A 12,447-nucleotide genomic window follows, 5' to 3' on the forward strand; every position below is an offset into this window, starting at 1 on the left:
CAGGCAGAACATTCCCAGATCCCTCTAACCAGCAGAGACTCACAGAGGACACTTCTGTAATCAGGTTACTCCCTGGCTCTGTTGGCAGCTGGCTGGACATGCATCCAAGGGGACAGCACTGAGTCACAGCCCTCGGCAGCCAGCACTGACTCAGCCCCGCGCTCACCGCCAGCAAAGGAGGCTCAAGGTGCCTCCATGCAGCTTTTGTGGATGCAATGAATTCCCTTTGTGCAGGGATGGACAAACACCACAGCTGACCCAGAGGCAGAGAATGTAAAAATGATCCAAATTCCCCTTGCAACCAGATGTCCTTAAGAGAATGGCTCTCCAGAGCATCACTCCGAGACAAGCTCAGCTCCCAGATTAATATCAGTTACATGGGTTTCTTCTTTTTTTTTTTTTAATTATTTTTTAAATGCACAAATATGCCGCTGCTTTGGTCAGCTACAGACCCCGATACTCACAGCTGGCTCCTGACAGCTCCCAGAGCCTGCTGGCGGCCTCTTCAAGGATTCAAATTATGAAAACAAATATTTCTCATACCTACCATATAAACAACATTCACTAAAAGGATTGAAAAAATGCACTCTGTTGTTAAATGGCAGGAAAGAGAAAAAAACCAGCCACATTGTATGCAAACAGGAAAGTAACTTGCTTTAAAATGTCATTTCATTTGCTTACATAATCAATTCGCCAAGCTTTTTTTTTTTTTTTTTCAGTCATGCAACATTTATCCTATAAAGGTATTTCCTTTAAAACCAAAGTACATAAATAACAGCTTCTACTGTTAAATAGAGACCAAAACCACAGTTTTAATCTTTGGTACTTAAACTTAAACTGAAATCCATAGTACGGCAGCTGGATGGCCTGAGTTTCAAAGGTGCCGGGCACTTACTGGTTTCAGAAGTGGCAGAAACAGCAAGTGCTATGTGTCTGTCTTCATCAGGCCATGTCCTTCGATGTTCAAACAAAGATCCACACCTAACGTGTCAGGGTCCTGCACCCACTGAACTGACTTCAAATGCAAGAGGCCACACTCACAGCTAGCACTTGGAGACAGCCCATTTCAGCCTTGCCTAAGACTGTCCTCACACAGAGAAGCACTAACGTGGTGCAGCCCCTGCAGCTGGTTCAACACCCACCACTGCCATCCCCAAAAGTTCCTCAAGTCACAGACAACCATCATCACAGATGACTACAGGGAGTGTAGTGAGGGGTAATGGTTTTAAACTGAAAGAGGGGAGATTTAGATTAGATATTAGGAAGAAATTCTTTACTGTGAGGGTGGTGAGACACTGGAACAGGTTGCCCAGAGAAGCTGTGGATGCCCCATCCTTGGAAGTGTTCAAGGCCAGGCTGGATGAGACTTTGAGTAACCCGGTCTAGTGGGAGGTGTCCCTGCCCATGGCAGGGGGTTGGAACCAAATGGTCTTTAAGGTTCCTTTAAACCCAAACCATTCTGTGATTCTATGACATCCCAAAAACATTGATGCCAAGTTGCTTAGAAAGCATGTTATATTTCTGGTTTGTCCCATGGCTCTCCAACAGGAGTGTTTGCCATCACCCTGCTTAACGGGAACCCTTCATTCCCACGCAAGATCTCTGACTAGATGACTGCAAACAACCGAAGGCATCAGAACGTTGAGCGCAGTGATGAGTTTGGTGGAGGGCAGCAGAGCCTGACCTCGCTGCAGTCCCAAACGGCAATGACGCTCTGTTTGAGCTAAAAAGCACAGCCTTTTAGAAGGTTTTAGTCACCCAAGTCAAAACACAGTTGGCTTTTAAAAGTGAGAAAAGTCACATATGGTATAATAAACAAGATAAAAGTACTCTAGAAGTCTTACATGCTCATAGCAAGAAAGAGGCCTGCCGCTGAAGGCCTACAGTACTGCATTTCCATTCCTGAATGACATACAGACCATGAAAGGGCACTAAACTTTCATCAGTTAAATCTGAGTAAGCTGGAGGCAAATATAAAAATGGCCTGAGGTCTGTGAGCGCAGCATGAGCAGAACTATGAGACACATCCCACTTCAAACACTCACTATGCACAATGTCATCTACAGCACCTTCTTAGAAAACAAGTCTTCATAAAGCAGACTCTCCCCCTGCTGAAAAAGCTGGGCTGCTCTCCTGTGAGATGAGGAGCCAGTGCTTTTGCACACAAGCCACACCGGAGAAGCCTCAGCCAGCATGCTGGCTACTGAAAAGAAACTTTATAAAGCATGTGTGCATGAGGGGTTAGGGCCACAGCTCATCTTGTTACGCTCTGATAAACTGTATGGCAAAATGCAAGAAAATTCCTCACACGCTCCTTTTTCTTGATTACTGAAAGCAAGAATTGCACGTTTATGCAGCTATGCCTCGGCAAACTTGGAGAAGGCATCCCAGGAGGCCAGACTTACGAAGCTGAGGTTAGCACACCGGCACAAGGAGCGCAACCTTGATCACTCCTGAGCTGCTGTCCTCTTCACATGAAAACCGTGGATTTACCAGCACAGAGAAACTCTAGCCGATGGAGCACTACGCTTAGTTAACTGAGGACAGTGCCTCAAAGCAAAAGTGATGCACAGTCACCTGCCAAAGCTAACTGCTCTACGCATTTCCGCAAATGTGGCAGCATTCAGGGAAAGAATTTTGTGGAAGTGACAGGACTGCTCAACCTTGGGTTGCCAGAAGAGTGGCGGAAAGCTTTCCGTCCTGCTGTGCCAGCCCTGAACGTCAAGGGTTACCAAGCTTTTCCTCTGGTCATGGCACGGCTACATGCCGTAAAGGCCAAGAACCACATTATTCGCTGCAGAGAAAAAGTCAAACAGACAGAGGATTTGGCAAAACTCCCCAAAACATCTATCTTAGACATCCTAAAAGTAACAACGGTCATTCAAGACATGACTGTTTATACTAGGAGACTCATTACACAGGAGGCCCGCCTATTTTTAGAGGTAGATATCACTACAATTGAGTGCTAGATAAACCCAAACAATTTTTTTAAAAGGGTATTCCATCACTAATTATTCTAAACATCTTCTGCGCTCTGCAGGTTGGCCTGCTGCCACTCTCCAGCATAACAGCTCAGAGAACGATGCTACGACTTCACTCGCGCGACACTCAAACAGCGGTGACAGATAACTCACAGAGCAAGCAGCGTGTCCATACGAGTACAACAGACGGGGTGAACTCATCACCTCTCCTGCACGCCAAAAAAAAAAAAAAAAAAAAAAAAAAGAGAGACCGCAATCTTGTTTATGCTACAAAAAACAGGAAGTTTTAATTTATCACCAAAAAAGATTCCCTGAGGAATAAACGTGCTACAAACAGTGGCAAAAGCCCTTGAGCAGCAGCACCACCACGTTCAGAGCCCCAGGACTCAAACCCAATACGGCGCAACATAGAAACATCAACTGCAGTTTGCTGCTGCCTGGAAGAACCTACTGCAGAAAGAACACACTGCAGAAAGAACCCCTACTGCGGGGGGGGTGGGGGTGGGTGGGACAGGATTAGGCTCCTGAACGCAGATGTATCTGCCCAAAGAACTAAATAAAAGCCCAGGCCAAGCATGTTTCTAAGGACCAGCCTGGCTGTTGTTGGCTACATCACTCACTCATCGATCTTTGTTGTGGTTTCACCAGCCCGAGCCCAGAGTCCCAACTGCTTTGCAGCCTCCTCTCCAGCCAAGTGCCACCAACGCTCCCTCAGCCTGAGTTTCGAGAGATATATGGGCAGAAAGCAGGGCTGGACTAGGCCAGCAGCCGCCCCTCGGCTACAGGCCAGCCAGGCATCCTTCCGGGGAACCCAATGGACCCTAATTTCTATAAACGTGCATGAACATGTTTTAAGCAAACCAGACTTTTTTGCACAATAACAGACATTGCAACCACAGTTTTGTTCCAGCACAGCATAAATCCAACAAGACCCAGGAGGAACTACAAAACCCAAACCCACCAGGGGCCAAAGCAACAGATGGCACGCTACAAAAAAGGGCTTCTAAGGCATTTTAACCAGCCAGGAAAGAGACACCGCATTTCACGCCCGAGCTCCTCTCGCAAGGACGCGCCCGCCTTCCCCGCTGCAGAGGGCGGGGAGCGGGTGCCGGGGGGAGGCGGCCAGCCCCGGCTCCCCCGGAGGTAGCACGTCGGCCCCGGGTGGCCGGGCGGCAGCCAGGAGAAGGGCAATCAGGCCACCGGGACCGCCGAGCTCACCTTCCCCTCCAGCAACGGGCTCCCGGGCGGTGGAGCGCCGAGCAGAGCAGGCACCCCGGTCCCTGCGGCTGCTGCGTCCCCGGGAGGCAGGAAAAGAAACGGGGCTCGGCGGCCACCCCCGCCGGGTGGCTCCCCCAGGGCAGGCGACCGGGAACAAACTTCCCGCCGCGACGCCACCCCCTCAAAATGGCTTCGCCGCCGCGGCCCCTGGCCGGGTAAAGCCGCCCGGGAGCCCGCCCCCGCCCCGCCGCCGGGGACGGCCGGGCCCCGCTCCGCATGCACCCCGCCACGCCGGCGGCCGGCAGCCCTGCCACGACCCGCCCCGCCGCGCTCAACAGCTGCGGGGCAGGGGGCAGCCGGGCCCGCTGCTGCCGGCACCTGCCGCCGCGTCAGGACCTGGACAGGTCCCGCGAGGCGCTGGCGCTGCCGCCGCCGCCGCACCCAAACCTCACCTCTCCCGGCGCCGTGCCGCTGTCCGGGCCCCGCCGCCGCTCCGCCATCCGCAGCCCCAGTCGAGCCGAGCGGCGGCCCCCGCTGCGCCGCCGCCGCCGCCGCCGCCGACACCGGCTCCCGTGCGCGCCTGCGCGCGACCGGGAAGACCGGCCGCGCGCGCCCCCGCCGACGTGCAGGCCGCGCCTGGCCCGCCAGCGGCGCGAGCCCCGCGCGCGGGGCGGGGCCGGGGGGCGGGGCCGTCATTCCCATTGGCGACCCCCAGGCGGGGCGGGGGCGCGAGCGGGGAGCCGGCACGCGCCCGCGCGCGCGCCCCGGGGACTACAACGGGAGCGAGGCAGGCCCGTCTGCCTGGGGAGACGGCGCTGATTGGGCGAGCGCGGCGGGGCGGGGCAGGCGGCGGCGCGAGGGGCGGGGGGTGCTGCGGCGCGGAGTGGGCAGGGGCGGGGCGGGAGCGAGGGGCGGGGCCCGCGCCGGGCTGGGGGCGGGGCCGGCGCAAGGGACAGGAGGGGTGGGCCGGGGCCTGCACCGGAGCCTGCGCCCGGGGCAGGGTCGTGCGCGCTTTCGCCTTGTGTGGCTCTGCCGGACACCGAGCGCGCCGCCGCCTTCACTGGCACTACCCACGCCCCGCCGTTCCCCAGGCGGCGGGCGGCTGTGGGCCAGGCCAGCTGGGCTAAGCTAGGCCCGCGGGTCCCCAACCAAGCCCTGTGCCAGGCCTCAGCAGGCGGGTGACAGCGGGGGGACCTGGCTGGCTCCGCGTGCTCTGCGTTCCGTGCAGCGTGATGGGTGCCGGGACCAGCCTCCACAGGGGTCGACGCTGGGGACGGCTCCTCGGCCGGGCCGGGGCCACTCAGCGTTCCCTTCATGGCCTGGGCAGCCTACAGGGATGAAAAGGACTTCCACCAAGTGCATGGGGGCAGCTGCAAGTGAGATGCCTACAACAAATACTTTAAGGAAAGCAGAAAACGAAATATGGCTTAAGTCATTAAAGTGCCTTTAGCACGTGGAAAAGGACTTTCTGGTGTTAAAACAGTCCGAAAGGGACCCTATGTAACACGCACGAGATGCCCAGCTCGCAGCAGCACCTGTGGTTGAGGATGCCAGATGCCACTTGGAGACCCACCAAGATGTTCATCACTGCCAGGACCATGTAAGATGCCGAGGAGCTTCTCTCCCTTTGACTTCGTTTGCCTTTTGGACCCAAACACCTTCATTTTGTTTTTCAACAAAGTCACTTTTCATCAAGAGGCTCAGAAATGTCAATCTTGGTTCAAAAGAGGAGGAAAAAAAAAAAGAACAAGTCCTCATGTCCTCTGTGCTTAACCCCGAGAACTTGCAACTGGCCTTGGAGCCAACAGGGCCCAAGGACTGAGCCTCTGCATTTCCAAAATCATCTCGGATGTGATAGCCGTGTCTGAGTGCATCCCACCAGCCCAAGATGAGAAGGCCAAACAGTGTTTTCCAGCAAACAGTGAGTGATCTCCACTCAAACACCAGCAGCAAAGTTTATCAGTGCTTCTACTGTGTGTATCTCATGGCTCATTATGTAAATTACGGCTTCAACCTCTCGCAGAACAGGGGATCTGTAAAGGTTTAAATAATTAGTCTAAAACCTGCCTCTCACACAGTCTGCCTGTGCGGCTTAGAGTGAACACACGGTCACTTTGGGGAGTAGGTTTCTGAGCAATGATGACTTGTGTTTTGCTCTTGACATCTGCAGGTCTCAAAACAAGCTCAGCCTGTGGGATGCTACAGGACATGGCAGTACACAGTGCTGGCCTCGCTCTTCCTGGCTTTCATGGCGTCTCAGGCTTGCAGCCCAGTATCGCTCCTCTCCTCTGCTCCTTCAGAGCACTTCTTCATGTCCCAGAATCTCATTCCTGGCTATAGCTGACCAGAGACATCAACTGGTGGAGCAGAAATCTTACTTTCCCAGCTTTCTGTCCCTTTGAGGTTACCGAATGAACGCAAAAAGCTATTAAATAAGACATCATCTTATTTAATTTGCCTTTGGGTAATAAGAAGCCACATTCAACATTATATACTGCAGCCTTTTTGCCTGGAGCACAGTTTCCAGAGCCAAGTGATAAAGCAGTCATCCACCATACGTAAAGGGGGGACAGCAGAGCAGAGATACAGAGAGTACCAGAGGTACTGAGGGGAGCTGGAGCACTTCCCTCAGCCTGCCTCCCCGCTGAAGCAGAGCCAGGTTTCCCCACCCAACACAAAGTCTGACCATGGATGGAGCTCAAAGGCCCAGCTGCTGTTGACACCAAGACACAAGCAGAACCCAGGAACACTGACCTTTGCACAGAGGATAGGAATATCCAGAACTGCAACAGCCAATGCTGAAACCACAGTGCTGTGAAGCGATGTGGGACCTTGCCTTCCAAATCATTTGCTCTTTTTCTTCCTGATTTTCATCAAATCTTGGGGGGTTTTTTGCTTGTTTTGTTTTCTGTAAACTTACTTTAATAATGAATGGCTTTTTAACAATGGCTTTTTCATCAAAGACCTGGGAAAATGGAAATATTAGCCTGTTGCTTGTAAAACTGAGCATAGCTTTTTTAAATGCCACAAGCTAAAAGCAGCTTTACAGGTTCCACGGTCTGAAATGGTTTTCCACCCCGGGGCAGCTTGATTTGCAAGCTGGTCTCACTCCTTGGGGTCCCCACAGCCCAGGACAAGTCTTGGGGCTCACTTAGCACCAGTGGGAACAGGGCAGTGCCCCCATTCTGCATGGGCTGATGCACCCACAGCGTTCCCCAGCCATGGTTAATTTGCAGACCAGTGTCAGCAGTGAGGCTTGTGCAGCATTGGAGGTCCCTGCAGGACGTGGGATTTCAAGAGCTGAAATGACTGTGGGCTTACCAGAGCCACAGATTTCAGAAATTACCAGCTCTTCCCAGAAGTGTTGCCTGTGATTTCAGGGAATTTTGTCTTGAAATCTTGCCTAGCTGCCATGTCTGACCACCAGCTGAAACCTCCTGCTGCTTTTTAATGACTCTGTCTGTATGTGCCCTCCACATTGTGCACTGGCATCTTCTGCAGGCGACTTGCCCACAAGCTCTGACCGAGTGAGCAGAGTCCAAGGTGAAGGACCCGTGTTTCATCATCCCAACAGCTTTCGGGGCAGGTGCTGAATGCAGCCCTGCGTGCTGGTCCTGCCATCGTGGTGTATCATTCTTCCAATGCAGTTACCATCCCACACCCACCACACTGGAGCCACATCTTGCACACGGTGTGCTGGCTCATCCAGACCTGCTTTTAGAGTCCTTGTCCTCACCTAAGGGACATGGTGGATACACTGGCGGACTTGTCATCTCCTCCATCCCGTGCCACCAGCCCAACAGATATTGCACCCCCAGAAAGCCCTAGCAGCAGATCCAAGCTTGGTAGTTTCCCCTTGCTGTTAGCATATGATCCTCGGTGGCGCAGCAGGCAAGCCGGGGGAACACCTGCTTCCAAAGTGATGCTGCAAAAAGAAGGAGGGGGGATATTCCTCACTGGGGCAGTGGCTGCCTGCCAGAGGACACTTGGGACGCACAGTTGCCTCTTCCACAATTTAGCTGCTCGCTGACAGCAATACTTCTTAGGAAGGAGACAGGGCTGGGGGAAACACTGCGGTCTGCAGCTCCCCAGTGGAGCACCCCAGGCATGTAGGCCAGCTCCCTGCAACCCCACCACGTCCCACCCCTCCTGCCTGGGGCCCCGGGCACCCTGCAAAGCACTCACCTATTTACCTGTCTGTCTGCTTGTGCAGAGCCTGCCATGCTACCACACCACCACGGTGCTGACCCTCGCCCCACACTGGGCTCGCAGGCATTAATTGCGTATTTCTGAGCAGAGATCACTATAGAGCATGTAATTTAACTCGCTATTAAAAATCATCACTGCCTCGGTTATTCAGCACACTCGCCCCACTGCCCAAGCTCACTTGGGCATGTTTCCAGGCAGTTGAGATATCAAATTGTTTGTTGTATAATTGGCCAAGACCCAGCTCCTACTTCGTAACATGCGTGTGCTTGTATTCCTTCTGTTTATAAGTGATTGATTTTATGCGTGTGCTGATGCTAGTACACGATACAGGTGCTTTGTAGATGGTCTGTAACATGAATTTCTGAGGCCAGCGCACGATCCAACACAGTTTGGCAGCACCGCTTGCAGAAACCTGCTTGTACAGACCCTTGAATGACAGCAAGACACATGCCTGTTGCCTACACGATGCTCTGCGCTGCGTCTGCAGGCCCAGTGGTGATGCCAGACTGGCACATGCCCATGAGCACCCAAATTGGGTGCTGGCCGCCAGCCCAAGCAGGGTGCCCTGCCTGCTGTTGTCCAAGGGAAGAGCTGGCAGCAGGATGGCCCAAGACTGAGGGCCTCCTGCACCAGGTTGGGGGCAGGTCCCAGGGATGGGGATCTCCATCCTTTGGGGTTGGAGGAAGAGTGACATTGGGCCAGCACAACTTCACACCAGCAGCAACGCTCCTGTCTCCTCGCCCCAACAGCAGTGACCCTTCCTGGCGTCAGCGTGGAGGAAGGGAGGAAGGCTCTAGCTCCCTCTCCCCTCTGCCTGACCTCACATCCCTGCGCTGAGCAGCTGTGGGCATGCGGCTGTGTGGTGTGATCCGTGGCAAAGTGTCCCCTGTGGGTCACAGTGGGCAGGCAGGATCAGAAGCTAAAGTGCAGGACTCCCTTGGGGGCAGTGTCAGCAGTGACCAACACAAGGTCAGTTTTTAAATCATGAAGATCTAGGGAAGTCCTGGTCTAAGCCCAATGCCTGCACCAGGCAGATTTGCACAAACCACCCTAAAGAGCAGAAACAGCGGATGCATGGATAAACACAACACATGGGAAGCTGAGAGACATGGGGGACACAGCTCCTGGAAGCCTGTACATGCAGGTAAGGGAGATCAGCTGACAGCGGTTGCTTGGATGTCTACAGGCAGTCACCAGGTTTAACCACCAGCAGGTCTAAGGATGCCAGGGTGCAGTGGGATAAGGGGAAAGGTCTTTGCTGGGCTGGCCGTTACTGTTCAGCCGCGAGGCCTTGGCACTGTGACAGACTGAGCTGACCTGTTGTGTAGCTGTACCAAGGAGAGGTCAACAAAATAAAAAAAGCAAGGTTAATGTTGGGAATTAGGGGGAGGAAAAATTGGAAGCAAGATCCAGCAAGGGTTATTAGGTACAAGAAAACATCTCTGGCTCAAAAATTCCAACACATGGACTGACGGAGGTTGGAAAAATGTGTGGAAAAGTATTGCTTGAACTGGTTTGCAACTTACCTTAGGCTGACCACCATCAGCAACAGCATCTGGGGCTCACCCAGGTCCCTGCTGCATCCTCCACTTGGCTGAAGAAGCCTGCATGGCACACTAAGCAACGCAGAGTACCCCGAGTGTTCACTTGGAGCCCACAACCAACGTCAGGCATTGCAGGCAGGGGACCCCCAAAAGGAGCACAAGCTCTACCGTTACACAGAGGACCGAAAGGCAGGTGGTGGAACACCAACAGCTTTGTATGAGTTACGTGTTCTTCCTATAATAATACCTTCCTGCTCCCAAGCCACCAGCAAATGGGTTCATGAGACAGGCGGCAGTTGTTTTACCGAGTGAAATGGAAGGTGTTTAGATTAACCTTTGCATCGGTGAGCAGTGATTAAATGTATCCAAGGCAGCTGTAAACACACTTAGATTAAACGTATCCAAAATAGCTGTAAACACAGTCACATACCCTTGGCCTGGCGCACGAACGCTGCTTCCAGCAAGGAGCCGCCAGACACGTCTCCAGGCCGTGGCACCACTGATGCACTCATAAACCCATCAAAGAGCGGTCGGGCCTGCAGCCCTCACAAGCTGCCAGAGGCACCAATTCGCCCTCTGGCCCTGTCCTGGTGTGGGGGCCTGAGCAGCCCCCTCCTCGCTGCCAAGTCGGCAGAGCCTGTGGAGAGCAGATGGCTGGGAGCAGCAGCATCCCCCAAGGAAGCATCTCTCCTTCTTGCCTCCCCCCTCACACATGTTGCTGTCTACCCCTCAATACCTCAAACGGTGCCTGGTAAAGTACGCGTTTAAATAAAAATCAAGTTTTCAGCTGTGAGAACAGTCTGTCCTCATGGCCCCTTCTGCCATCTGTCTGTCCGTCCTCCTGGGACGGCTGAGCGTGCAACAAAGGGATGAGTGCGCCAGGGCAGTTACACCTTCCCCCACCTCCTTCCCCTGGGAGGATATCCTGGCATCGTCTCCCTTCACCTACCCAGGCCTGACATTTGTTCCCTTCCCAGCAGCTTCCTGTTTGGGATATTTCTTTGTCTCGGCTTCCTGTCCTAAGTGTGCCGCTGAAACCAAGGCAGCTGTTCCAGGAGCATCAAGTGAATGAGGTGTAGCACGCCATGTTTTGTGCTGACATCCTCCATGGCAAACTGCATGCCATGCGCTCGTTGAGCAGACCTGCTAGATCACCATGCCGGGCAGCAAAGCTGTTACGGCAGCCTCAACACCACCAGAAACCCCACCACATGGCTGTGGTTCCCACCAGCCATGCTGACATCTTGCGCCCTGCCTCATGGGCCACGGCTCACCCAGTCACAAAGAGAACCTGCACCAGATTAAACCACAGAAATCCTTCACATTGTGAATGCCGAGCATGGGGTCTGGATCCCACCGCTGCAGCCACCCACCCTCATCACTCCAGGGCAGCGCAGCAATCGCTTCGGTACCGTGGGGGACAACCGCAGGTCCCTGCCTGCGCAGGGATAATGACCCACACCAAGTAGATACAGACCCGTATGGTCATGGGAGCAGTTCATGTACAAATCACAGCAAGTTCAAACAAGGTCACCAACACACCCCGTCTGGCACGAAAGACCGATCTTTAAAGCAGAGAGAAACCCTTAGATTATATTTTTATGTGTCCTACTCGAAACCAAGTGATCTGGAAAATCCCAGAGCATTCAGATGCAAAGGTCTAAATCTTAAGGACGCTTCTGGCAAGGCTCTGTGTTTTGTTTGCGCTATTTAACAGCTTCTTCATAAGGCAACAATTGACTTGGTTAAGGAAAAAAGCCACCACAAAAATCCTCACCCTTGTTCAGCCAGTAGAGCTCCATCAGCGACGTTGTTCTTGATGCTGGTCCCAGTTTGTATGGCCAGAGCTCCCGCACCCAGGGAGGCATCTGGACTGGGTGAGGAGAAACCACAAAGCTGCACGCTGCAACTCCGGCTGCTTAGGCGCCAGGAACGCAGCAGCCTCGGGGAACTGAAGGCAGCTATTTATATTTGCATGGTTTTGGAAACACTTCCTTTAGCGTATAATGCATTTTTCTCGCATCCTATCTTATCACCCTCAAATATTTAGGTTTTTTGCCACAAGTCTAACTTTGTTACATAAATTTGTGCTTAGGAACTGTAACCTATTTTAACACTTTTTTTTTTTTTTTTTTTTTCTGTGTGTGGAGGGAGGCAATGCTTTTTCACGCACTTTGAGTGAGAAGCCCACCTCTGACGACCAATACACGGCAGAATTGGTGGCCTGCCCGGCACTGTTCACATGCCCTCTCTTCAGCACAGGGTGCAAGGCAGGGAAGCAGCAGCTTCAAGACAACAGCAGCTTCAAGAAACCGGAGAAGCTGGGATTTGCATGTCAGGCACCCGCCTCTGCCCTGTGGCCCAGCTGCCGATGTGCCAGGCCAGGTCCCCAGGTGCCACCTGGACTCGGTGCTGCTTCCACAGCTCCTGGGAGACAACGCTGCCTTTTGCAGAGAAAATGGCCGAACAGGATTAAATAGCTCATCAAAATGAAA

General features: G+C 53.4%; 1 protein-coding gene across 3 annotated transcripts in view; it reads right to left on the minus strand.

The window, feature by feature from the left end:
* The window catches only part of ADARB1 (adenosine deaminase RNA specific B1), a 90,912-nt gene extending 86,116 nt beyond the window's left edge, over positions 1-4,796 (minus strand). Inside the window, exon 1 of one of the 3 annotated variants that reach the window (XM_054209371.1) lies at positions 4,652-4,796. The gene's annotated coding sequence lies outside the window, so the exon portion shown is untranslated. Of the gene's footprint in view, positions 1-3,134; positions 3,150-4,651 lie in introns of those variants that run through there. The other 2 variants (XM_054209373.1, XM_054209374.1) reach the window with 2 other exon arrangements.
* Between the last annotated feature and the right edge of the window lie 7,651 nt (positions 4,797-12,447).

This window comes from Rissa tridactyla, chromosome 7 (assembly GCF_028500815.1).
Source record: "Rissa tridactyla isolate bRisTri1 chromosome 7, bRisTri1.patW.cur.20221130, whole genome shotgun sequence".
Lineage (NCBI taxonomy): Eukaryota > Metazoa > Chordata > Aves > Charadriiformes > Laridae > Rissa > Rissa tridactyla.